Source organism: Diorhabda carinulata, chromosome 3, assembly GCF_026250575.1.
Source record: "Diorhabda carinulata isolate Delta chromosome 3, icDioCari1.1, whole genome shotgun sequence".
In the NCBI taxonomy this organism is placed as follows: Eukaryota; Metazoa; Arthropoda; class Insecta; order Coleoptera; family Chrysomelidae; genus Diorhabda; species Diorhabda carinulata.
In genome coordinates this window covers 26,992,502-27,019,964 of record NC_079462.1, presented here as the reverse complement: position 1 = coordinate 27,019,964, position 27,463 = coordinate 26,992,502, and the positions used below count along the sequence as shown (strand labels likewise).

Genomic DNA, 27,463 nt, shown 5'->3' with positions numbered 1-27,463 from the left:
ACAGGCATAAATTTTGAAAATTTTTGATATTTTTATATAAAATTGATTTTTCTCAAATGATTTTAAGTACATCGACGACTTAACCGAAAGGTGGCGTTTCAATGAAAAAGTTACTTCACTATAATAAAATTATTTCATTATTTAAAATAATCTGTTACATACAATTTTCCAAACAATCCTAAATCTTTTGGAAGTTCCGCAAAATAAGCAATTATGTTTACAACCAACTATTCATTTGTCTGAAATCTCTTTGGGAACAGATAGTAGTCTGAGACAGTTAGATCAGGTGAATAAGGCGGATAATAAATTAATAAATCTTGACGCATTTTAGCATTTTACAACGATAGTGGATGGATGAACAGGCACATTGTTCTAATGGAACGAAACTTTTTTTTTCAACATTTCTTCTTGAATTCAAAATATGTCAGAAACTTAGCAGTTTGAACAGTTATACCTATCACCTATTTCCAAATTATAAATAAAGATTATCCTGACGAAAATCACGGTCATGTAACTCTTGATGGAGTTGATATGATAAGTATGCGAATCCTCTGGAATACTTAGGAATACATTTATTTTCTTTCATTTACTATGTAGTTTTCTACGTATTTCAATGTAACCGATCCAAATCATATTCACCATTTTGTGATCCGACAAACTCAAAATATTCGATTTAAAAACCAGTCACTTTTGTAAAGAAAACTATGAAATGTAGGTAACACTGCTGTGATGCCGTTTTGAAAAAATAAAATGTACAAACAGCTCCAGCGGAAAAACCACTTCGGTCGGGAAATTTTACATCGAGTCCTAGCTAATAAATTAAAATTAGATTTACAAAGAATGGACCATTTGTTCCTATTTAAACTGTTGTTTCATATTAATCATACTTTTTTAATGGTTATGATTGACAGCATGTTCAACTATTTTCTAGACCTAGATGCTCTTTCAACCGGTCATTAACAGACCTTCTAGTTTGCCCAATTTACTTTCCCTCTAAATCATTACAGCTAATTTCGTAAATATCACTCTTTTATATTTTTTTTTTCGAATACATAAAATTATAACCTATTTACAATTACTAGGGTATCTAAAAATGTTATTCATATTCCATGGGTAAATTCTAAAGATGGACATTTCGACCTGAGAAAATACTGAAACACTTGCCCATAGCCCATAGCCCATACATTTTTATATTGAAGATAGTTTTTTCAAGGGAATGTATTTTTCTATTGTTATATTAGCCTCAAATTATTAGATTTCAGTAAGGTCTGGAGTTATCCCTAGGACTGTGGAATCTTGGAATAATTTGGACTATTTTCGAATATATTGCTTGTTATAGTATCAAATATTAACAAGTACCAATGATATTGATGCAAAATTAGTGTTTCTTTTTAGATATAGAGTTTAGTGCGGCAAAAACCTTTATAACCCCCCCCCCCTCCACACTACAATAGGGTTTTCATTTGAAAAATCATATATTTGGTTTGTAAAATCATACAACACTGTGTATAGTTCGAGATAATTTCAAAATCTCAACTTTAGATACATCTATTCCGAGATTTATCTTGAAAATATTATCATAAGATTGATACATCCTGTATAAATGTAATGTAACTGTGATTATAATACAAAAATCAACTAGATTCAGTACATCAACGTGCAATAGATTAAGAAATAAGTAATTCGAATGTAACACACCCTCGCAGTTATCCACAGACTCAAGTAATCATAGTAATAAATCAGTTTCCGATAAACGCCAACACTTCGATCTATGTTGTTGGTACACCATAAAGACTTAATTAATTACGGAAATAAATCGCTGTCGACCATGCAAGAAGCAAAAAAGATGGCCAATATTAAGTATTACGTCGTCTGAGCCATTTATCAATATTTATCACAATGTATTTACGTGATAGTACTGTTAGAAATCTAATACAAACCACCTGTAGGTCTAAATACGACAACGAATATACATATAAATTTCTTTAATTTCTTAGACTTTTTGATATGTTTATGCTTCTAAATGTTTTTGATTTTATGTTTCTTCTGTTTTAAAATTAGTTTTTTTAATAGTTGCTGAAAGATAGATAAAAATAGATGTTTAGAATTCTTTTAGTCTTTATCAAAATATGATATTGACACTGACAATTTGCGTATTTATATTAATTTATATCAATATTAGAATAAGAATAAAATCAGAATAGAAAAGTTTTTATTTTATTATCAAAAAACTAATTTTAAAACAGAAGAGACCGAAAATCAAAAACAATTATAAAGTATAAAATCTAAAACACCCAAAAAAGAAATATTATATATCAATTGCCTTGTACTAATTGTGACGCTGTCTACATAGGGCAGACATCTCAGTATTTAGAAAATAGACTAAGAGGTCATCAATATGATAAAAAAAAAAAAAATAAAACTGCATTCAATTATAAATATTCTTGGAATGGAATCTAATACACGAAAAAAAGAATTTTTAGAAATGGTTTACATTCATAAGAACGAAAAAGCTATAAATGGCCTAAATAATTTAAGTAAAATTTATAGTTCTACTTTATAAATTCTAATACAACTACAAATAATTTATTTGATGATTGCTACGTATTTAAGATGTGAAAACCAAGGAAAATTAATCGTTCTTGTCAAAAAAAATTTTGTATTTTGATTCTATTCTTGTTTTAATATTTATAATATAGGTGATCAAGAACACCCAAGACCAGCAGTGAGTGTGTATTAGTGTCAACAGTGTTCTTGATGGTAAGTATATTATTTTCTATTTTAATCATTTTATTTTTTTGTTTCAGCTTTTCATTTCCTCGGTAAAATTCCAAGGAGTAGGCAGATTGAGACCACGGAATCGAATCACTTCTTACCAAAGAACGGCAATGGAGAGCACCGATGTAAGAGGAAGGGACGATTTCAACTTATTGCGGAACCATGGAAATCACAAACGTGAAAATGTCCCATCAACAGAAAAGCATTATGATTCAGTTGCCAAATATAATTGGAAAATACAATCTGCTTACGCCAGAGGTCTCCAAACTTTCTTAATCCTAGGCTCCCTTTCTGTACAAACCTGGCTTAGCGGCGCACCTATTTTGCATTGCATTACATTATATTTTTAATGTCTCTCATAGTTAAGTGTCAATATATTCTTACCTAACATATTAAATAAGATTGTTACTATCTTCATAATACACAATTTTTTCTTGATAAGTGGCCGAAATTGCCAAATTACATTGGCAACACTGATTAGTAGTCTTAGGGCCCGAGCACATCGCTCCATCACTGCCCCGCGCCGCGCTTTCTTCAAATGAAATTGATTACAACGACAAAAACGTACAGTCGCAAAATTTTTGGTATGTTTTTTTGGTAGGCAACAGCGGCATTCCTGGCAGTAGCTCGCGTCGAGGCGCCGCGGCGCACAGTTTAGGAGCCGCTGGCATAAAGGCAAAACTGATAAAATGGATAAAATATCAGTTGTTATCGCATAGGTAAATAGACAATACATATTTGAGTAGGTATGGAGCATTGGTAAAAGAAACAAAAAGGCGTCATTCTTATGTGCATCTTCCTTAGGTAGCCTAATTTCTGATTCAATAAGGATAGATGGTATCCAGTATATCCAGCGTTGGCAATTGGTAACTGCAGATTTGAAAAAGATGTCTAGTAATATTTTGAAATTATCTTTTTCTCTAGAAAGCAGTTTGAACTAGTTAATATCGACATATGAATGACATTATTTAACATTAATTAAACTGGAAAACAATTTTTACATGAATTGTGAGTTCTAAATTCCAATCTACTTCTAAATTGCGATTCAACACTCAATGTATATATATTATGATTGATTATTTATAGTGAACGGTCCAAAGTACACATTCTATCATTCTATTGACTCAATGTTGGAGTATAATCGGTAAGAAAGTCAGCAACAGCGTGTGATCCTCCTAATTACATGTTTTTAATTCCATTATCATATTTTGAAATGACGTACTACAACAACAATAATCAGCGAATGAGAGTACAACTCAAATTAAATAAGTTACTTGCCTTGATCGAAAAGAAAAACTAATAAAAAAATTCTTATGAAACTGTATCTACAAACTATTCACACATGTAAGATACTCTCTATTATTAATTCCTCACGATTTCGATGATATCATTCATTAAATATATTTGGATAACGGACCATTAAGTATCAATCATTACGTCATTTATGTATGGTATATTGTGTATGTTTTGAAAGGAGCTTGTAAATATAAGCACAGTAACGTAGTGAATAAAAAACAAGAATAACAAATATTGAGAACAAGAAAACAAATGATATTCTAAGTCTGGGAAGGAAAATTTTATTAATCTACTTTCAAATTGTAACGAATAAATAATATAAGTATGTTTATCTAAATAAGTTGGAGGAAGTACCTTTCGAAATAACTGATGTTTAATATTCATATTTTAATTATATAACAATGAAAGATATTTATTGAAGACAATCCAATATCAAATAACTTGTTAAAAACTTTCAAATGAATCCCTTTCGAATGATTTTTTCTATGCCTCTGATTGTAAAAGTCGGTACTTTCAGTACTTATACAAATATAAACGTGGCCGAAATACCTCCCACAAAGGAACCCGTCAAACTCTTACGATATCGCATCTTTAAAGAATATTGATCTTTTGGATAAGAAGATAAAGCTTCTAATACGGTAAAAGATCAGTGGTCTGTTGACCGAAAGATATGACGTATACTTGTCACTATATTTGTTAATTAATTGAATTTTTCTTATTTGTTTAATATTCAACAAAGCAAGCGTTCTAATCAATAATATAGTGATGGATTCTTTAATTGAGAATCTCTTCTGAAAATAAGTTTTACGTCGAAATTTCAGCAAACTAACAGCCAATGGTAAAGTTCTTCAAAAAGTCCAGAAGGCATAGTTTAACTGATTCGAATTTTTGATAATGTGATAGCTTTACATCAAGAATTAAATAATAACGATTCCAAAAAAAAATTTTTTCATTATTTATATTCATTCAAAAATTATATTTCAATAAATGCTCTTTGAACCGGACATTAACAAACCTCTAAGTCTGCCCAACGTACTTCTTGTCACAATCATCACATCTAATTCGTCGTAAATACTACTACTTTATACTTGGAAAAAGGTGGTTTGACAAAGAGATATCTTGAACTTATGACGGTTAATCAACTTACCCACAAATTTATGATCATAATGGATCAGCAGATATACATGTCGCGGATTTTCCGAGATATCTAAAAATGGTATTTGTCCATCATTTTTTTCGATTTCATGATGTTTGTTGTTTGTAAAATTTATTTTTGTGGTGATCCTATTGGGTAGCGCCGAGTACGCTGTCAGTTATAATCTAAATATAAACAATGGACAAAAGACCTATTTCTTACAGTCCACTGGAATAATTTATAACGAGGAGATTTATTGGTTAGTGTATCTGTAAATGTTGCGGTAGCGGTAACGTAAACAGTTTCAATATTACCAATAGTTTCCAAAATTCAAACAAAATAGATGACATTTCGTTAAAGCAACTCAAATACGTGATTAATTACATCAGAATCTGATAAGGATTGTACAAATTGAGCTCTTCATCATATGCTACACATATTCGATGAGTTTTAAAGCAGAATATTAACGCAAGGTTCTTGAAGAAATTAATGGAGGCCCATATGACGATGAAGTAATATGGTTTTTAGGAGATTAACATAATACTCAGCTGCTTCGAACAATCACAAGTGGGGATCAGCTATATCAGTAATATATCCATACACTCCTCTGCACATGCCTTACAATAGCAAAGTTAATATCGTGTCCGTCTTAATAACTGCGATATGTACACCTGAATATATTCGCCATTAGTTGCTGAATATGATATATTCCTACTCCCCCGTTGCCCTTTTTTACACCCGTATAAAACTTGATGACATTCATCAATTCTGAACGGAATGAAAAGAGATGAAAGTCTCGAATGTGTACTTTCCTTTCGAATCTATCATTTGTCTGAAGCTCCTATATTGACGCTAGGGGGTAGATTGTAGATTATCTGGGGAGTCGTTTTGGCTTTACTCTCCACTTATACCAAGAAGATATTTTGTACAAGACCCCACATCTCTTTTTTCTGCTTCCAAAATGCGTAGACTCCTCCCAGGAGATTAGTTTACTGGGGTTTTTGTGTCCAATGTCTACTCCTTCGACGTACTTTAGCCTTTTAGTGAAGTGAGCAAGACAGTGCTCTGCTGTTTCTATGGCTAGTTCGCGGAATCTGCAGTTGTCGTCCTCTGTCATGCCTATCGTCTTAAGGTGATTTGACGGGGCAGTGGCCTGTTAGAAGTCCGACCACCAGTTTGATGTCGGCTCTGATCATCAAGAGAAGTTATTTAAACTTATGGTTATTAGGTTTTAAGATTTTGGTACATCTCGATTGATCAGTGGATATTCTATATTCCAACACTTCGATAGATCGCAATTCTACCCCTATCAAATATGCTAATAACGTTAACAGCTTCAATTGATTTTGTTCCTCTTGATTTGGTTATCTTACCCTGCTATTTCTTCTAGCTGAGATGCACGATTAGGACTGTATCGTTACTTGAAGGACTGCAAAAAGTGTTAAAGAATTTCTGCTGTAAATCTGCAAAATCTGGTCGAGTTTCCAAGCAGTGCTCAATATATCCAGTCTCACACAAATCTAATCAATTGATTAGTTTTTGTAACGGTTTGGTAACGGTTCGTAGATGTTTTATATTTATTTTAATTTGTTTTGAGAACATAAATATCCCTAAAAAGATTCCTATAGAAAATTACTTTCATCAAATTATTGAAAAATGAGTATTTACAAGACCCATGGAATAATTATTACGACTTTTATTCATATTATTGTGTGTTTAATCCTATAGAAATGGTTTCAAGTACATTGAAAGCAAAACTACGTAAATAACATATTTTACCTACTTTAAGTGCGCTGAATCTGTTACTTCTTCAAGGTAGAATATAACGACTATATAAGCATTTGATTTTATATATATATCCACCCCCAAAAAGTCAGATTTCTCAAATACTTTCTCTCTATTAAAATAAATTCACGGCAAACAAATTTTTTTACTTAATTACCTACCATATATCTACAAAAAACATATTATATTAAGTTGCTTCTATAAATCGCCTAAAATATCTAGTTAGTACGTCTCACCGACCTTCTGTCGACTCCAGATGAAATTAAACACATATTTTATTGTAGTGACTATAGTGACAGCCGATATAAATTATCTCATCTTTGTCTCATCTACTACTAATGTTCCGTTCTTTTTACTTTGCCGCTATAAAAAATATGTTGAGATTTGATTTAGTCCGCAATTAACGAGATGGCAAAGAAAACTGTTTGAACGTTATGTCTTACATGGTTACTTGAGAGAAAAGTGTTCAAATGTTATTAATGTAATTTAATAAATAACCTGATAAATATAACTTTACCAATAAAATTAAACTACTTCTTTAGACGACGCCATCTGAAAGTTGCTGGTTCTGTATTCATTTACATACCGAAAGTTGCGTTGTGAGTGTTCTATGTAGTGAAAGTGACAGTTTCGTACTGCAAAACACTTTCGGGACGCTCTGGAGTAGACAGCTTTAACTTCCTTAAATGTAACTCTAGCCACTTGACAGTTGACAGATTCACTTCGATGATTTTGCATAACCTTAAATTTTTAATTTTCTGAAATTATTTGTTTTATCCGAAGTTTTATCTTAAGCGTCGTCTAAAAAATGTTGTGTACGCCGCGGCTGAAATCCTACTTTGTTGGACTCATCTGTTGCTCGCCTCGCTTCCCTCGTCTCGCAATTTTCAGACTCTTCCAACAAAGTAGCACTTTCAGTCCTTGGTATACAAATAACTAATTAATTTGAATCTGTTTGTTGATACACAAGAAAATTTATATCGAAATTAGTTGACAATTTGTACTACTAGAAATGTTTTTTACGAATACTATTAAAATATTCAAATTTTTTTATGGCTTTTATAGTTCAAAATGGAGAATTTATTAATATAAACCAATTCAATATGCAGGGCCGTTCCTAGCTTCTTGGCCGTTAGCGTGAAAAATAAAATAGGTCAACCTCGCCTCCAAGCAATTAAGAAATATATTTACGTTAAAAAAAATTTTATAATTTCGCGGTCCCCTCGTTTTTTTGGCTATAGAAAATCGAAAAATGATTCGATTTCGATGAATTTTTTTTTAAATATTCGTTTTTACGGCAGATTTACGAAAAAAATTATGGGAATATAAAAAAAGGAAAACTTGTATTTAATGTTCATGAAAATGCACTAATTCGCGTATAATTGTTGATAACTTTTTTCTAAATAATCAAATGAAGTTGTCATATTTTTTTCCAAAATCTACACAAAAAACGAACAAATTAAAAAAATTATACAAAAATGTTGGTTTATCATGTTTTTACAATTAAAAATAATAACAATTTCTCTTAAAATTGACCCTTTCTCACATATCATCGTTTGTATTTGTTTTTATTAAGTAATCATTAAAGTTATGTGAACAAAAACATTCTTAAAATCGCTTATTGTAATCAAGTGTATAATATTAAAAGTTAACCTTGAAAAATTGGATAATTTCACCATTAAAAAATGGTTGACTGTTGATTGTTTGAAAAGTAGACCAAATGTGAACATTTGTTCTGAATTTTTAGCACACCTCCTATTATTCCTATATTATTCCTATATTATTCCTATATTTTTTTCATAAATTCGCCGTAAAAACGAAGATTTAAAAAAAAATCATCAAAATCGGATGATGTTGCGGTCTTCTAGAGCCAAAAAACGAGGGGACCTTCAAAGTATTAAATTACCAAAATTATTAATAGCAATTTTATAAAATAAAATAAAAAGAAATACTATAAAATAACATTGTTCAAATACAAAAAAAAAAAAAAACAAATACAAAGTTCAACATCTTAGGATTTAGCTTTTCTAGCAAAAGTGGTCGCAAGGTTCTTGGCATCAATTGATTCGCTCTTTATATATATAACAGAAAGATTTGACAATATTTCTTGCTCCATGGCCGAGCGTGAAAAGTTTTTAATTATTTTTTTTTTTTGAAAAAGATCTTAGTTTAGGGAAAAATGAAAACACAAATTAATGGTAGTAGTTTCCAATTTATTATTGATTTGGTATGAAAATATCTATATATAAACATTGGGATTTCGACTAACAATAAAGTGGTGTTTGTTTTTTGTTCGTGGTTTACATTGCCTTATTCTCAAATTACTTTTTAAATTTAAATTTGTATAAAATGGTTTTCGAGCAGCTACCCCTTGCAGTCAGCCGCCTGCGTGTTGGACACGCAACACCCCACCGGTAGGAACGGCCCTGTCAATATGTTAAATTGACGACGTAACGCCGACGATTAGCCCGCGTTTCTATAAAACACGATCAAAACACTGTACAATTATTATTACTGCCAACTTTCTAATCGGAATCAGTTTCATTGTTTAGTAGCTTAGATTTGTTAAATAATAATCATGGAATACTAAAATTTGGAGTTTGAAAATATATTTCTAGATTTTGTTCAAAAAGCAGCATCCCGCTTTTGTAATAATTTTGTACCAAACACATAAGATAAAAATATGGAATCGCTTACAGTAGCTTAATATGTAGAGTGGAGAATGAAAACCAAGTTAAATTCTCTTTCTCAGAATACTTTTTCGTTAATTTTGAAATTGAAATTATTGAGAAAGTAATAAGCTTTAACATTATTATCTCAGTATTCGACGATGAGGCATACTGAGATAATAATTAGAATAGAGAATAATTATTAACATGTTCGAAAACAGTCAAAAACATCAACTCTTGAAGAACTTCAACAATTTCTATATTAGTTTTCATTAGAGGCTGCTTTAGCTACTGTAATGAACTAAAACGGTCCATTCCATGATATTATACGATACTAAAGTAAAAGTTCCTCGAAATGTTATAGATACAGATTTTTCTAACAAATTTTAAAAAAATATGCAAAGCTACGACCATGCACGGATGAAACACGCTTCCTTCAAATTACCAGAATGGTAAATGTGTAAAGCATCTCGTGATAATAAATTGTTGCAATTATCACATTTGGAATTATACACAGACCACTGTTTTCGAAGGTCATCTATGTCTATTTTAGTTAACGCAGCAGCAATATTACTGAACAAAATGGAAATATTGAAAAAGTATAGTGGAATCGATTTAGCGTTCAGCGCAACTAGTACCTGAATATAACAACGACTTCGGCTAATACATATTTCAATATGTATTATAGACCTAGAGATAGCGACTACAATAAGAGAAACAAATCGAATATACTATGCTTTTAACAAGACAATTTTCTGGAAAGAAGAAATAGAAGAAGATATGAAAAAAAAGTATACAAAGTCGATAACAGTACCCACGTTAATATATGGAAGTGAGACTAAGGTAATAAGCAAAAAGATACACACTAGAAGAGTAGCAGCGAAGATGAAGCAACTGAGGAGAATAGCAGGAAAACTAGGATGGATAGGATAAGGAATCTAATGGAAAAATAATGAATAATAATGAATATAATGACCGTTTTACTTTTCCAATCATATTTTACATTTTTCTCTTCATTTTGCTTTGTTGTTTGTTTATAAGTGACTCCGCAATATTGCGACAGAGTTTTGATTTCAATGTCAAGGTAATTTTGATTAAAAAAACTTCTGCCATATGTTTTTGTGTTATTTCTGAACTTATTTGATTGATTTTACACTTTATTATTTCCAGATTTATTGCGTAAATATAAACTAAAACGAAAGAATATTGGAAACTTGTTAAAAACCAGCAGGATTCTTACTAAAGCTCTTTATCTAATGAAAAGGGGTTTACTCTACCTACAGCTTTAGGTTTTTCCTTGTACCTTTCTGCTGCCACAGTGTTAACACTTTACAATCTACTCAAGTTTGATCAACTTAAATGCATAAGTGGAAATTAATATCTAGGAAACTCTCGTAAAATAAATACAAGTGCCCTAAATTTTGTGAGGTGCAACAAAGCTTACTTGCAGACCCATGAACAAAAAACTGCAAAAATATTCAGTTTCGGCTACTTTAGTTTCACTGAAACAGATCTAAAAAGTATCTATGTAGCACCATGAAACAAAAATACAATACAAAATAACTCCCACTTTCAAAAAAAAAAGAAAAGCTATCTGGGTACATACTAGAAAATCATTATTTGTTTACCCCACTGCCGTCAGTTTGACGTAGCTCAACTCTTTTCTTAGATTACCTTACTAAAAATTCTATCAGGTTTTGATGTTAATTCAAATATTCTTGAGTCTTTACTGAATTTAAGTTCAGTTTCCAGTAAACCACAATCAAAATATTCTAGATGTTTTCAACAAGTTCAAATCTAAAAGTGAAGTCAGCTGTGTTAGCTATGATGTTGTCATAAATATTTGTTGAAATTATTGAACATTGGTACAATTTTAATATTACAGAACCATCAATGAAAAAAAAATTCTTTGCTGTATGTTGTTTTAGTAGGTACCCAACGTAGTAAAGGTCAGTTTGATTCTTTATTAAGAGAAATATTGTTAAAAATATTTTTAAATTGGAATTTCTGGAAGCGTTGGTGATATTCATATTGTTTACTACTTCTGCTGCACCAACACCAAAGTTATCGTCTTTTGAGACCGAAGGTAAACAATTTACTTGGTGTAGTTGTAACAGTAAAAAGTGTGTTTTGTATTAACAATTTCAGAAAATTTTGGAAGACAATTGGAAAAAAATATCGCATAAAATGTTAAATTATGACACTGTATCTTACATATTATTATGTCGTCTTTGGTAACAGCATTAACATAACACCTAGTCATTCATTTTAAATTCATAAATCGGATTTCGTAAACCAAAAGCATATAGAACAATGAGAAAGGATGGTCACTGGATCACCCAAAATCATGTATGTATTCGATACGGTCTTATATAGTCTAGGAAAATAACAAGAACATTGTTTTAATAAAAAAATAGCGAAAAACCACAGGAAAGAGTTCGAATTTAGTTTCAATTCGTTATAAATGAGTTGAGCCTGGTTACCGGCAAATAACGAGTGCAATAAGGAAAGTAACCTTTAAATCGCTATCGTACTATTGTACAAATTCCTCCTATATAAAAACTGACAGCATATGATTCAAATCAACATATCACAATTTTTTTAAGTTCCCAATGCAGCGAAATCCCACTTTTTGCTTGTAGTGAACAGAGATAATCAGAATGATCCAAGATTGGGTTATATGGAAGACGTTGAAGCAAATTCCCATAAAATTGGAAAAAACATCTCCTTCTCTTACAACAGTTGCGAGTTATCGTGCAAAAGTGAAGCCACCAGAGGTCAGTATGCAGCGCCGTTTTTTCTGGATGGCTCTTTTTAGTGTCCTCAACATGTAACAGTGAAATTCTGAATTGATAGCTTTTTGTATGCCAAAAAATCTATTTCTTGAGCAACCTAAAATGTCAAGAAAGTTTCACTGCTTATCCTAATCGAGTTTATGAACCGATATGAACCCGGGCCAAAGATTATTGATTTAGCTTTACAAAATTTCGTCATCAATGACTGTTCTGCTTGAAAACTTCTCACTATTCTCATATTATCGCTCAAGAAATTCGATTGGTTTTTTGAATATTTTCGGTACCCATCGATTACAGAACTTTTTCTGCGATTGTTTCTTACAAAACAGTCCCTAAAATGCTGAAAAATATTTGAAAATTGACAAATGACGGTGCAAACAATGTTTTGCATAATTTTGTTTTCCTCAATTACTATAGACGGCCGTGATTCTTCATGGATGTTTAATTTTGTTCTGGAAAACATTACTCATTGATACAAAATAACTTCACCTATAACGTTCGACCCATATAAGGCACCCAATTCTCACAGTGAACAGAGATAATCAAAATGATCCAAGATCGGGTTATATGGAAGACGTTGAAGCAAATTCCAATCAAATAGAAGTAAAAACCTCTCCTTCTCTTACAGCAGTTGCGAGTTATCATGCAAACGTAAAGCCCCAGAAGTCAGTAAGCAGCGCCGTTTTTTCTGGATGGCTCTTTTTAGTGTCTTCAACATGTAACAGTGAAATTCTGAAATCTATTTCTTGAGCATCCTAAAACATAAAGATATCTCCTCATAATGCTTATATTTGTTTTATGTTGACATACATTATTTACGTTAGAACTATCTTGTGAGTTAGGAGGTTTTGGTTGCTCGTGCTAAACGGTGGTTGATTCCAAAGTCCCCACAAGAATGGTTTATAAATTAGTAAAATTATGTATGGACTTGGATAATTTACCAATTGATATATGTGATATCAACTCAAATTTTTGCATCGAAACCATCAAAGCTCCAAAATACCAATAGGATCAGCAATATTTCATGAGAAACGACCACAATAATACATTTAGAAGCGCTAATGTCGTCTCGATGCTGCGGGTTAAATAATTTTCAAATTTACTACCTTGGTGTATTCAGAATCCTAAGAAAAATTGATAGATATAGGAATTTTAACTTTTAGTAGCTTATTTTCCATTATTTACTACTGTAAATTTCAATGGGACGTCGCTATAAATTATAAAAAATTCACATACTCGTATATACTAACAAAATTGTTTGTATTATTTCAGTTACCTTTACACATTTATTTATGAACTGGTATGAGGAAAAAATTTTGTGTGTCTTTTTCACATATTTGGTATATTTGAAAAATCAATTTAATTCATTTAGTTGAAGTACACAATTTACTAGACTATGAAACTAAACACGGGATACACCCGCACAGCTTGTTCTTCTCCTTTAACTTCTTGTACATTTGTAATCGGCTGAAGAAAGTGTGAACAGTCAGCTGGCGGAGTGTCGGTCCCGACTGAGATTGGCGGCAGGGGGGCCCTTTGTGTGCTAACTGCTGGGGCCGGGCCCTAAGGGCGGACGCTTATATATGCACATATATTTTATTTGTATCTCCTTGCACCGAAAAGAAATTCGAGTTGGTTGCCTTTACGGTATGCCTTTTTTGACGTTAATTGGTCGGTGGTTAGTTACTTGAAGGGTTGTTTTTTTGAGGTTGGGTTAGAAAACTGTTGTGGTAAGAGGAATAACGGTAATAGAAGGGTTTTTACTTTTAAAAATGACGCTAATTTGAATAAGTGCATTTTAATAATTTGGTTGAGAGGGAGAAACAAGAATGATATGCTAAAGAGAGATTTCTTTCAAGTGAAAGTAAAAACTGATTTTGGAGCGTTGTACAACAAAATGAAGAAAACAAAAGTAACTAATAATAACATGTAAGTAAACTAAAATAACATGTAAGATATATAATAAATAATTGAAAAATATAAATATACAATAAAATTGATTGCAAAATTCATTAATCAAAATGGATGATTGTCTAAAAGATCTGAGTATTAAGGAAAAAAAGAAAAGATAATAAAAATATATAAAGAGAAAAATTTGAATAAAAAGACAAGAAGAGGACTACAAAGATGAAAATAAAATGGCAAAGACAGAAGAGATGTTTGTAGAAAAGTTCATGTATGAATTTGTAACTGTACTTATGATGAAAAATTCTTAGTTATTCGAAAGTTTCTATAGGTTTCATGCTCTTTGGTAAATTCTCAAATAAAGAACATTTAATTCGTATGGTGTTTTCATTTCTTATTATAATATATTCCAAGCTATGCTTTTTGTTATAACATCTCCTCCTCTGTTCAGCACAAATAATTCAATTATTATCAAATTGGGGGTGATGAAGATTGTGGCCAATGACTGGTAAAGGTTGACGTGCTCTGCATAGTTTGGCTAATCTTTGAAGTTGAGATATTTTTGTGAGCATAGTCTTTGAAAATCTGTTGGGATCATCCAGATCTGTGTTCGACCATTTTATTACTGTATATAAATGTTAGTATTGGTATGTTGATAAATTAAATTTGGTTTTAGTATTAGTTTGATTATCTTTCTAAATATTTGGACTAATAATTTTTCATGTTAGTATGATTGATTGTTGAGTTTCCGTGAAAACTGAGGTATTTGTTTACTTCTCCAGCTTTTAATGTTCTTGAGATTTCGCAGTTGAATGTTTTGGTGATTCTTTCTAATTGGAGTTTCCTTTTTGGATGTGTAGCATTTTGAGTTTGTTGTGTGTCTATTTTGGATCCTCTATTATTTTTAGGAACATCAGTTATTAGTAGCGTAGATTTGGACGTCATCCAGTAAATGTTTGTTGAGTGTTCCGTATGTAGTTGATGTTTGATCTTCAATTATTAAGATATACAATTCAAAATTTTGATGAAGGATTAGGCACGAGTAAAACCAAATGTTTATGATTATTATTATTATTATTATTATTATTATTATTATTACTATTATTATTATTACTATTATTATTATTATTATTATTATTATTATTATTATTATTATTATTATTATTATGCCATCAAACTACTTAGCTTAGAGGCGATATTGTTTACCTATCCCCATTCCAAAGTATCAAAACGATTAGGCTCAATATTGCAGCCTTCTGGATGTCGGTTGAGGTGTTTTTTGGTAATCCCAGTTTGGCGATGCTATAATTCAAGGTCTTAGGTACGTCGCCAGATGCTAACATAATAACTGGGACTATTTCCACATTTTCGCTGTGCCACATCTGTGGCATCAATTGGGAGATTCGTGTATTTGACCAGTTTCTCCTGGTGTTTGTTGAAAACGTTATGAGTGTTCGTCACCTGTCTACCGGTGATAATGGAACTGTGGAAGTGGAGTCTAAAATTGTCATTTTCGAGCACTCTCTAAGGCTGGTACTTGTCATACGGTGTATACGTATTGAGAAGACCGAGCTTGTTTGTCAGTTTCTGGTGGATGATGTTGCACACTTGATATGCCGGTGTAGATAGTCGGTTTAGCAGATGTTATATGCTGAATGGTTTCTAATGTTTGTTGGCACTTTCTGCATTTGTCAAATTGTGTGTTCGGATCCTTAATAAGATTTTTATTGTAGTTATTCGTGTTAATAACTGACCAGATTGCGATAGTAAGCCATCTATTTGAAGGTTCCTTGTCAACATGCGGCTGGTTGAGGTCGTGATAATGTCTACCGTTGTTGTGCCTTTCATGACCACTGTTCCAGTTTCTTGGTGTCCAATATTATATTCGAGTTAGATTCTGGCGATGCGTGGTTGAGAGGTGATTAATCATTTTCTACCTTGGATATAATCCGATGTATGGCTGAGGTTTCTGTTATTAGTTATTATTATTATTTTCATCATTATTATTATATAATGTTATTAAAAAACTCATTTGAATCACAACAGATGTGTATAGTTTACAAGTTTCAAAAAGAAATTATCTTTTCACAATTCAAAAATAAAAATATACATGAAAATCCGTTTAGCACTCTAAACTTGAGAACATAACTGAACAATAAACCTCAAAAGTCTTCCGTCGGCCCCTTAGGGAATGATTCTTTTTGTTGAAAACAGTCCTCGAATAAACACAATGAAAATAAAGATCACAAATAAGTAACGTGGCCTATAAATATCTACTTTCTTTTCAAAAAATATCGTAAAAGATCTTACCAAAGTGGCAATTTATTTGAAAATCTTTTGTAGTTTGGTGCTCGTGCCTTCCAAATTTTTAAATGGTTTGCTGGGAGATGTATAGCGCACCTTTTAACTTTTCGAGTGGTTTTTGTATATGATTTTGTATTTAAGAGGTAGGTATGCCGTAAACAAATTCGAGAAGTCGTTATTTGGCAAGTCGATACGAATTTTATTGTTATTTTTATTCTATTATTTGTATATGATATCAGTGGGAGGTTGAATTTTACATCCTCTGTAATGTACAAAACTTAACTTGTTTTTATCAAATTTCTTTTGATTTTACTGGCTTCCCTGGTTAAATAAACAATCATTGGAACGGTTACCACTCAATAAAAATTTGAATCAGCTAGCACCACTTTTCGCAATGTTTAAATTATTTAATACTTCCAGTAACTTAGCTATGTTGTAGGATTGTTTATTAAGCTAAGATGTGCTTCGGGACTCTCATTCAATACAGCAGAAAAGTTTATAGGCACAAGAAGTATGGCACGACTATCGGAAGTATCGCTTTCATCTTATCCACGAAGAGCCAATTCAAATTAATTATAATTAATAATTTTTAACAATATACATAGTTATTGATAAGTGTGATAAAGTTCACTACCTCCTTCGTCTTTTGAGATATCAATTTTAATATTTGAGTGGTGATATTCATATTGAATACACTGTTCACACCAACACTCACAATTACACTGTCTGACGCGCGTTTGGAAAACCAAGTGATCGTCTTCAAAGACTGAGTTTACCTTCAGTCTCTGAAGACTTCTGGATCGGCCAGTATTCCTTCGGCCCAATGGGAATTTATCGCGCGCTATCTTGACCAAACTGTTGTTATTCACTTATGTGCTGATTTCATTCTTTCTTTCTTGATAGAACCCATTCGTTGACGTCATCTATTTTGCACAATCTTCTGATGTTCTCACTTCTTTCCCTGTCCAATAGGGTTTTTCCGGCCATCCTGCGTAGCACTTTCATCTCTGCTGTTTCCATCATTCTTTTGGTTTTCGCCGTTTCTGGTCGTGTCTCTGCGGTGTAGGTCATTATGGGTCTTACCGTTGCCTTGTATATTCTCGATTTGGCCTCTATTCCGATATGTTTATCTCGCCATATGGTTTCGTTCAAACATGCTGCTATTCATAAGGTTCTCTTACTTAACTCTCTACATCTACAAATCCTGGAATCTCGATTCCTAAGTATTTGAATTTCATTAAATGGTGAATTATCTGGTCATCTACGACTAGCTTACATCTTATCGGATGCAGTTAAACACATGTAAAAGCCTTTGAAGATCATCCTCGTTTTTGCTACCAGAGCGGCATCATCAGCATAACATAATATTGTAATATTTTGTTCCCCCATCTGGTAGCCCCTTAGCTTTCCTACTTTCTTGATTATTTCGTCCATAATGATATTGAGCAGCAAGGGACTTAAGGAGTCTTCCTGGCGAATCACTTTGTGTACAGCTATTTGCTCCATTCACTTTGGCTTGGATTTTGTTGTCCATGTATATATTTCCAATAATTTTTATCAATTCATAAGAGATTTGTTTATCGTATAGTAGATGTACTACGTCTTTTAGTTGTACTCGATCGAAGGCTTTTTATAGATCTATAAACCACATAAATGTTGGTCTGTTGTACTCAATCGATTTTTCTGTGATCTGCCTGATGACAAAGATCGCATCTTTGCACAACCTTCCCGATCTAAATCCATGTTTCTCATCTGTTAACGTGATAAGACTGTTTATTTTGTTTGTGATGACTTTTGTTGTAAGTTTCAGAGTGCTACCCAGAAAATTGATTCCTCTATAATTTTTAACTCTAAAATCAAATTTGAACGAAGTGAAAGGGACGGGGAGGACAAATAATATATAATAATAATAAAATAATATAAGAAATACTACAAAATATCGGGTTTGGCTATTTTCTGTGGTCCAATCTGTACAAACAAGTAAGTAGATTGTTTTTAAGCTATGGTTATACTATTATACAGAAGAATTGACAGTTTAATAGATAATCAAATAGTTTTATTAGACTTTGACCGTAATGCTACTTATTTTTAGCAAGAAACTATGAATTTCGTTATTGAGTGATGAGAGCATAGGAGATTCATTTAAGTTGAAATCATCTACAATATCAGTATTTTTATTATAAAAAATGAACAAAAACAGACAAAATCCAGTAGAATATTTAAATACATATTGAACAAAATGAAAAAAACAAATCTGGTGGTGAATATATGGGTATGAGGTACCAACAAACAAAACAATTGATAGACATCCGTATTTCTCACACCCTTGTAAAGCCAATATGTTCAAAAGTGTTTTATAATAGAGTGGGCTGCAACAATGGGTGTCACGTCAAACGGGGACAAGGGAAATAACTTCTCTTACATTGTGGTCTTGTAACAACCACCGAATGATGAATGTTTGAATGTTCGAAATATTGCAGACACCCCTATACGCATCATTACACCTTAACGGATACTGAAAGAGACAAAGTTTAGGAGGGACAGGCTTACAGGGATTAACAAATTTTCTAAGCTAATAATAAGACAAAATTATCATATTGCTTATGATTAAGCTTATAAAATGTGATTTAAATTATAACTTTTGCATAGCACAAATTTTGTGTGTTAAAAAAATATATCTAAAACAAAATTATCATAATCTCACCATATTTAGTATGCTAATTATGAATAAAACCCAAGAAAACCATTTGTGATTCCAGATTCCAGATAAAATATGAAGTAACAATGAACTTAAATGGTAGCTGCATTTTTTTACATTTTTAATAATTTTACCATTAGAATAAACCAAGTTGACAAGTTTTTTGTGTGGATTGTACATCTACAACTAGATTAATTTCACTTTGACTGTGAGATGTGCAAAAACAGAAACCACAATATAAGAAAATGCGATAGTGGCATCTTAAGTAAACCACAAATTTCTTAGAGTAAAATAATCCTATTTTTCAAGCTTCATATCATATTTTTAGAGCTTGAAAATTCAAAATTGTATCAATATAAGCATATGGACATTAAATATTTTGTACTAATTTACACATAGATACTCATAATTTCATTAAATGTAATAGGTTCGAATATTTGTAGTTGAAAACACTTCAAGAAATGAAAATCCTTTTTATCACGTCAAGTTGTTTCTATGTGTGTCTGTAGGGTGTCTCAAAGGATATATTGTGTTCTTTCTCCATGTTGCACAGGATGGGCAAGCATCGAAACAACTCCTGAATCAAATATAAATGGTGTCACTTCATTCTTTGGAGGATAATGGAAAGAGGAGAGAAATTACCTTAGACATCGTAGATATAGAACATCTCAGTATACTCAATGTTTACAGCTGATTTACTAATCCCACTTCTTTAAAAAAGTTCAATATGTAACATGGCGCTAGCTGCCAGAGATGTTCGTTTTCTATTTCATATGCTCCTGTGAATGATTATTATTAGATTGTTCTTGCCTATCTACGTCACGTTATATCCAAAAGACGGTTCCCAACAATTGCCGTCCCAGCCATTGCCCAGGTAATGGAGAAAGTCGTTAACCAGCAAATCTTGAGATATCTTGAGTCTGCTAACACCAGACATAAATTGTAAAATATATAAAAGTATAATAAAATTGTAAATTGTAAACATAAATTAACTGGGGATATCCTGGCCTATTTCAACAACGTATGGGCTGAAGCTATAAATAAATATGGAAAACTCGAGCAATCGCACTGGACATTTTAAAGGCTTTTGACAGAATTTGGCATGCCGCCAACTTTCTAAATAAATTAAGCTTGTATGATTTGCCATCTTCACTTATTGACTGGCTTAGTAGCTTCCTCAAACACCTAAGAAAGGTTTGGTGTTCTCCAGTGAAGCATCTTGTTACCAACTCTCTTGATTCCGTTTTACCGATACTATCATGGCAGATACTCTTACGAGCTGTCTAAAATAGTCCTATTTGGCTCATTTCAGCTACCAAGACACGTCTTTGTATAACATGTATGTATGTATAACATACAAAATTTCAGGATCACACAGGTATCTCCATAAGGCAGACACCACTCAAACTACTCTCGTGTAATGGGGTTTTTCCTCTTGTGTTGCATAAAAGACTACAAAAAAAAGTACTTCTCTAGATGAAAAGGGGTTTCTTCTAGCTAGTTAACATGACTTGTAGTATACAAAGTGTATTTCGTCATAAAAATCGTTCGACTTTTTCTAATGTTACGTCGATCCATCAGCTAGCGATTAGTTTTTGTTTTATATTAAGTATGATTTTACGCAAGCTTCCTCTACCATCACCAAACTCCAAGTATACGCTATATTTTCTTGTACATACTAACTCTTTACATCAAAATCTACTTATTTTAATGTTTCACATTTATGGTGTTTGGTACAGAATTAGACAACTTCATCTTTTTCAATATTTTTGCCTCGCTTGATAACACTGTGTCCTTGCCGATACCAAATGCTTGTACAATGTTTAGGTGTATTAATGTCTTACAAAGTTGTATCTTCAACAACATAAGTTTAACTAAACTATGCAAAATTTTACAATTTCTAGGCAGACTTCTGCTTATTATTTTTTCTTAATTTCTGCAGGCGAATTTGGGACGCTCGTCCAGAAAGTTTTTAACCCATTAATATAAAATATCTTCTTCTTCAGGATAGTTTCTCGAGGTACGACTATATCCTGTTAATGTTTTATTTTCTTTAACAATGTACATTACATTATATGTTAGAAATCTTATTGTACTGTTTGATATTCTGTCTCCAATAGTTATTTAACATCTTCTCGTTAATTATTAATTTGGTGACAAGCAGATATTCAGTAATTCATTTTGGTTTTTTTGGTGGCTTTTCAGAGAAAGAAGTTTGCTTCTTTGTGAAAGTTCACTCTTTTCTGTTCTTTTTGATTTCCCTTCTCAATTTTTGTGCTTCATCATTCAATATACTTAGATTCCGTAATTGTTGCCAGCGTCTTATTTTAGCTTTTCTTTTTACAAACGGCCTAATTTCCATTGGGTTGTGTATGTTGGGTTATATGTATAATTTCTCGTGTATTAGAGTATACTGTTGTTTGTGATAATTATTCAAATATATCTACTTCTTCAAGATGGTATTTATATTACAGTCTTATATTAGCGAGAATTTTGAGTTTTAATACTTTCCCACTCCTTGGTTCTATCAAATAATGATTCCGTCTTTTTAAGACATTTTCTCTCTTTTATAATGAATAAATCTGAATATGAATCGTGATTATCCTTTATTTTCATGAAATTTTGACTTTTCTAAATATAAAAAAATCTATTAAGTCCCGTATTTTAGTTTGTTCAATTGACCAAGACGTCGGCTTACCAGGAATAATCAAATTGTTCCCAAATAAAAATAATACGAAAAAAATAATAGAAATGAAAAAATTATGATTGTATATTACATATTAAAATATGAAAAAAAAATTAGAAAACATAAAAAATAGATTTATTATGGAAATAATGATGTGAATTTATTTCTACAATAAATATATGTAGCGTTACATTATAAAAATAATATCAATGAACAATAGTCAATTTTTACTATTTTTCTACTCAATTAACTAAATTTCGTATCACATTTCCTAAAGATAAATTACCGGATTCCATTAATATACCTCTAGGGTGCAACATCTGATCATCAACTACAAGTTTATTAACTTGTTTATATTCACCGGGTACGACTGGTACCATCGAGCCATCAGATGTTTCTAACGAGAACCATCATGTCGAGTAAAATAAGTTAATAATGGTAGATTGATGGACTTCCGTAAATACGTGAAACAATCATTTCAAGCGGCAGGGTTCTTTTGAATTTAAACAGTGGCGTAGCGTTGTTTAAGCTATTTTCATATCAAGAAAAGTCTTCTAAGTGATGATATACGCTCTTTTGAATGCCTAGTTAAGACCTCGCGATGTTGAAACGAAATAACGACAACCAATATTAATTAGGTATTCATATGGAATTATTATGATAGCTGTCGTTTTTAAAAAAAATTACTGTTATTTTCATCTATCAAATAGTTTTACCATTCATACTCAGATATATTCTTTTTCTTATTTACGTAAACAGTTTTCAATCAAAAAGACTCACACAATTAACTATTCATTAATATTTGTGTCCACACTTAGCATTTAATTTATTTAAATACACTTTTCATTGTCCCGATTTAATCTCTATGACATCAAATTGTTTATCAACTCCGGCCGCTAAGCTTTCCCCACTTATAATATTAAAATCACATTCTAGAACTTTCGCATTCTTGAGTGAACATCAAAAATAAATACAAACAAATAGTCGGCGCATCTGCCAAACTTTAGCTTCAATAACATATTAGAACAGGACCGGCTTCACGTTCTATATCAGTGGCGAGTTCGTAATATATGTAAGATACATAAAAATATTTTCTGAACACACTATTTACTACCATTATATCAACACTCATAATTGTATGTCGTAAGTTTCGATTGCCAAAGTATTGTCCTCAGAGAACGGGTCTGCACAGTGTTCATCTTGTTCTGCTATGCATCTAATCCTGGACATATCCATCTCCTATTCTGTGTGAGGTTTCGTTACAGTGTCGGCCTGCTACTCTCTTAACATCATGAAGCCATTATTTCTGGGGACTCCCTACCTTTCTTCTGGTGTCTCTTAGTCGAAATGTCGTGATTTTCATGGTCCATCTTTCTTTATATTGACATTTCAACTCAACTATACGTTTTATGATGTCCGTGACACCCGATTTCATGATTATGGATCCAATGTCTGAGCGAGATTTCTAACATGGATCTCTCCATTCAAATACTTTCCGTTTTAGGTTACTGGAAATGTCTGGATATGCCATTCCATACCGAATATAATTTCTATGGAAACTGGTTCCATGTAAAATAGCTTAGATAGGTTCAATGTTTTGTGAGCGCGGCTTACAAGGATTGGTAGATCGAATCTCATCAAATATTTCTATATAAAAATTTTTTATTCTCAAATAAAAAATTATGCAATTGAATTGTTTTTAAAATTAAACTATTTAAAATGTCTATGGAATACAATATTTGACGTAATTTTTTGTACAATTCGCTTTTAAGAATAATTTGAATTATAAAGTTGAGCTGGACTAACTAAAAAAATATTTCCATGTATTTTAAGACAAATCTCTATTCTCGTCTTTAAAATAGGCTTCTTTTGAGCCAATACAAGCATTGCAAGGATAAGTCTCCTCGGCTGGAATGGCTACAATAGTTATATTACAATCATGCTGGAATACGACAGCGCACTATCGTAGCAAAAATCGATGTATTATTTGTTAACAAATCCGATCGTTTATGACAAATTTCTCCACGTTTATGATAAATTGCTCCTTAAAACGTCTTTTGGAATTATTTCATGGTGAACAACCCCACTGTAATGGAGAAATACGAAAAGGATCACCTCATTTTCGACAGACATGGTTTTTCAATTTTCATTTATACGCTAGATTGTTGGATAGTTTCGTCGTCATGTTCATAATCAAACATTAGTATTTATGCATTAGATGAATGTGGAGTCCTCAGTGACATTGTCAAAAATTGACTTTTGCTACCTCTACTCGACGTTGATTTTGCAAAAGATTTAGATCTAGCAATGGCACACTTCACATTCAAAACATTAAAAAGTATTTTTGAGAATTTGTCGATCCTTAAGAGATATTTAGAGCATCTGCTATATCTTGAATGCCGACATGACGATTTTTCAGCACCATTTCTTCACCTTAAACTTCTCTGTTTTTGTCATAACAGATGTGGGTGGGCGACTCGCATGAGGCTAGTTTCCGACGACTTCACAAACTTCACTGAATCCAAAATACTTCCGCAATATTTTCAACGATTCCGTAACTGTTATACTACTAAAAACACAAAATTTTAATCAAACTCGTAGCTCAACTTCTTTTTCCATAGTTAATATCGTAGATAAATTTTTCGTATCGTAAAAAAACAATTTGAAAACTCGTACTAATTGAGATACAGCGCTCTAAATTTACATGAACATCAAAAAAGGTTTTGCTAATTAAGAAGAAAAGTATCAGCTATTGAGTGATAAAGTAGAAATTATTAAAACATGAATGTAATTTGTGGAAAACTAGTTAGACAGTAAATGAACATATTAATACTTTTTGTGTGTGCCCCTGCTGTATACGCACTTTATGGTATCACAGTGGTCAATTTTAACTATTTCTTGAGAGAATACAACGATTTTTAAATAATTTCAACCCCATCATATTCGTAACATTTTAGCTTTTCAGTTAATAATTTCAGTACCTATGTATTTATTAGCTGTAACATCATCAGCAACTATAATTTTAATCATTTTTAAAGCCCAATTGTACAAAGATTTATTATTCAATGCATCTCAAATATAATTTCAAAAAAAATCTGCTTAATTTCTTGTATAAAATGTATAGACCTATTTTGAAGTCCGGATTCAGGATAATTTTAGTACATATGACTTAAATAACAAACATCTGCGACATATTTATTTATTGCAGAGTTGACGAAGCAGTAAAATTAATCTCCAAAATCTATTTCTTGTCTGTGACACTTTCATATGCTAAACGATTTAATTTTTTCTAATATTGAAATAGTTATTTACGCAACAAGTGAATTGGACGGTTTGACGGCAATTTCTACGAGTGAAAAAAGTTATTTTACTCACGAGTTTCAAACGAAATGTTTTCTAGGTCCGTAGACTTAACAAAATTCGACAAAACTTTTATCGATTTTCATTTTGTAAAAGTAATATTAAAAGTACAACTGTGAGCATTATTAATTTGAAGTGAAAAAGAAGTTACATTACTATTGGTACTTGAATTGGCAACATTTAAAGACTTCAAAGAAATAACATCGTTTATTGTTGTATTAGTACTTATTGATTTATTGATAGGATCCTGAACATTTACAATCTTGCTTGAAGTCGAACTAGTTGTTTCCGTTAAAATTTTCACTGCGGAATCCATTTTGTTTTTTATTGAGTCGTGTACGTAACCCTCCGCAACTGTGTTGGATTTCTATCCACCATGCTTCTTTAGTTGAATTATATCACCACCGGAATCCACTAATAGAGACACTGAAGATCGTCGAAATGTATGACCAGTGTAGTTTTTTCGATTAGGTAAATTCAAATATGTTGCGATGAGCGAGAGAATTTTTGAAAAGGTAATGATACCTACAACTTGGGTTTTGCATTTTCCATTTCTATATTGCAAAAATAAATTATCTGTTTTGAAATTTGTGGGTCGTAGTTTTTTATATTTTTTATAAATCTATTGTTAGATATTTCACCAATAACAGTAAATCGACGTTGAACATGAGTTTTTGTATCATGCACTGTGATAATTAAAACATTTCCGGTATTATTAATATCGTTACACTTCAGTTTATATAATTCCTCCCTTCGCAGAGCTCTTGCGAATCCGAATATTAAAGCAACCTGAAAGATGCTACAAATAATATCTAAGCTTACATTAAAATTTTTTGCTATCATACCTTATCCATGAGATAATGATAGTCTGGAGCTTGCAACAGAAACTTATTAATTACTTCACGGATAAATGTTTTAGATTTTTGGGTCTATAGTCAACATTTTGTATTTAGTTTCAAAGTAGCACCCTTCATAGTCGCTGCAGATGCCGATTCAACATTTTCTGGTGTGCAGCTTAAACTTTCTTCACTATTACTCTCCATCACTAATAATAATACTACACTCCTTTTAATTATTGACAATTCTTGAACGTGTGACAGTTTATCGGAGAAACGAATTGACATGAGAGAGAAAGCGTCCACAATTTTGATAAAACAATTTTATAATTGCGTCAAAAAATGACACGTTACGGCACTTTTTTTAACGCAAAAGCGTGAAAAGATGAACCGCTACGGTACTTTTTTTCACGCTTTTTAACCGATTTCGAAATTACATTTTATATAAATGCAAATGAATAAAAATTATTTTATTTTCTTTGCAGCACGTCTACATAAAATATGAACCAATCAGCTATTAATGCACCCATATATATTTCTTGATCAATTATTTATGGTTTTTGAAAGATAATGCCCATATATTTCATGTCACAAATCTGATAGTAACGCCTCAACACCGGACAAAATACGAATCCGATTCTCCTAAATTTTCCCTTATACAATGGCATTGTATGTCCAGTGGATCACGTGCTGCAAAGGTTTTTTTTTAAATCCAGCTAAAATAGCAATGAATAGTGGGTGTTCGCATTTTGTACAACATCCGAACAAAGCACGTGTTTCGAGAGCACAATGGCCGGAATAAAAACGGCGAACGTAGCTCTCGTGGTCACTTGAATTATTGGTCTGGACTCTGGTCGGCGGCGGTTATGCCACCATGACACTAAATGTACTTTATTAACTAAGATTGTATTTGAGACTGTTGTAAATATACAGATTAACTTACAGAAGTACTATAAATGTGATATACTAGAGTTTAAGGATGTTAGTAATTTTATTTATGAAATCGTTTTTTATTTTGTCAATCGAAAAAGTATTTACATGTAAATGCGCTGGAAACATGTGGGATGATAAAAAGTATCACCGATTGAATACTTTCTTCATGCCACAACTTTCATATGATTAAATTCTATTTTTTCAGTTTTGAAAAAAATATAAATCAGAACTAACTTACGTATTAGGTAATGCAACCACAGCAAAATCTAGGCTAATGCATCAA

The 27,463-nt window shown here is 31.8% G+C and overlaps 1 protein-coding gene across 1 annotated transcript in view; it reads right to left on the bottom strand.

Moving 5' to 3' along the window:
* LOC130891253 (LIM/homeobox protein Awh) overlaps positions 1-27,463 on the bottom strand; it is a 60,733-nt gene that overhangs the window by 17,413 nt on the left and 15,857 nt on the right. The gene's annotated exons all lie outside the window — the stretch shown is intronic.